We start from the raw sequence: 2303 nt of genomic DNA, 5'->3' as shown, positions 1-2303 counted from the left end.
GAAGGAAAGAAGGGAGGAACAAAGGAAAGAAGGAAGAGAGGGAGGGAGGAAGGCAGGAAGAAAGAAGAGAAGGAAGGGAGGAAGTGAGGGAGGGAAGAAGGGAAGAGGGCCAGACTTCTTTTTCTTAGCACTTATGACTTTATGGTTTTTATTAGGTTTGGGTTTCCGTGTAGATAATCCACTGTGCTGAAACTGTAATGTATTTGCCTCTCTTCATAATATAATGAGCAGGGCATGAAATTTACCTGCAAAATATGATTTATTAAAGAAAATATTTACAAAATAAAGGATGAGTCAAAGAATCAGTTACATTTATTGCATGTTTAGACTGTTCAATGTGCTTAAAATTATTAATGAGCTTAGATCTTTTCTGTTCATTCAATATACTTTTTTTGTTTTATCAATTATTTAATTATTCAATTAATTTATTTATTTTGGTGGGACATTGGTTTGAACTCAGAGATTTACAGGTGCTCTACTGCATAAGCCATACATCCATTTCTCAACAAACTTTTACATAAAGTTCTTCTCACTCTTTGCAGATCACTTGTCACTCACCTGCCAATTCACCTCTTTTCTCCACAGCCACCAGTTCAGTTTCTAATCATTTTTGGAACATTAGCTGAAGTTTCAGATTGGAAATGTTGGGGTTTAAGAACATAAGGAATAAGAGTCTATAACTTTGGTATGATGAATATTTTGAAATTAAGGGCCTCAGAGAAAAGTCTCTTTGATTTTCCCCAGCCCTCTTTTCTTCTGTTCTAGTCTTCCCAAACAGGTGACAGGTTAGAATTTCTCTTCTTCACGTGGGGTCATCAAAATGAGGAGACTTCTTTCCCAAACTATGTCATAAAACAAAGAACCATCACTCTGAAACTCTACAGTTTCTGTGTATAAAATTATAATTAGTGAATTATCTGACCCACCTTATCTTGAAAGGAATAGGAGGTCTCAGCAGGCCCCAACCCCCTTGTTGGAGAAACCAGTACCAAACACCCCATGTAGATAAGATAAGCAATGCGGCAGGGTGCGGTTAGGGCATATAGAATGTGAGGAATGTGAGCAGGAGGTACGTGCAAGATGTGAGGTACGTGCAAGATGTGAGGTACGCGCAAGATGTGCTCTGCCTGCTTGCCCAATGTTGATAACGAAAATATGCACGCCACCGCAGTCTATATAAGATTTCCCCTAAAGAGGCTCAGGGTCGTGTTTTCCTAACCGGTCCTGCGTGTCCGTGTGGGAGCTCGACCCTGGCTAGCCAGCCCAATAAACTCTGCTTTGTTGATTGCATTCACGCCTGGCTCTCTGTCTCTCGGGGGAATAGGATTCCGGGTCCTAACATTTGGAGGTCCCACCGAGATTTCATTTTCTCGAGAGACAGAACCTGCCTGTGAGAAAGCAGGGGTGATCCCAAGTCCTAGGCGTTGGGAGGGGATCCCAGACCCTCATTTGGAGGAACTTGAGTGTTTCATTTGGGCCGCGGCGGGGATTCGGCCAATGCCCAGGGAGATTCATTCTGGGAATCTCGCAAGGAGGACCACAGGGTCCTATTGGGAGAGGCTTTCCTCTCATTTGGGCTCGAGCATTTTAGGAACCCTGGCGCCAGGTGAAGAACTAATTGAGCTAGTCGACCGACCACCCGTCAAGTGGACGCCTTTCGGCCTGATATCCCAGTTGGACGGTGAGGAGGTTGAATGGGGTGCGCACCAGTGTGAGAGAAGAACCGGTCCGAGCGAGTGCTGGAGAGTGTTGTGTGTGTGTGGAATTATTGTTGCCTTTACCCTTTTTGTTCTATCTCTCTTGGTGTTTGAGTCTCCTTCCACAATGGGACAGGGACAAACAACCCCAAAGTCTCTGATCCTTTCTCACTTTTCAGAAGTTAAAGAAAGGGCCTTAAATGTGGGTCTGGTCATCAAGAAAGGTAAGTTCGACACCTTTTGTTCTGCAGAGTGGCCCACCTTTGGAGTCGGGTGGCCCATTCAAGGTTCCCTCTCCCTAGACCTGATCACTAAGGTTAAAGCAGTCATTTTTCAGCCAGACAATCCAGGCCATCTAGACCAAGTTCCTTACATTTTGGTTTGGGAGGATCTGGTGAGGAACCCTCCCCCTTGGTTAACAGTTTTTCTGACCCACCCCTCAAGTTCGGCCCCCGGGGCTAAAACCCCAGTCACGCCCGCCTTGGTCATAAAGGAGGAGGAAAAACTTCCTCTTCCCACCTTGACCGGTCCTCAAATTAGGGCATCTCCTTCACCATCTCCGGTCTTACCAGAGAGTTCCCCCCTTTACCCATCCCTCGCAGGGGC

Source organism: Castor canadensis, chromosome 1, assembly GCF_047511655.1.
Source record: "Castor canadensis chromosome 1, mCasCan1.hap1v2, whole genome shotgun sequence".
NCBI lineage: Eukaryota > Metazoa > Chordata > Mammalia > Rodentia > Castoridae > Castor > Castor canadensis.
The sequence above is the reverse complement of the archived record's forward strand: the minus strand, read 5'-3'. Positions refer to the sequence as shown.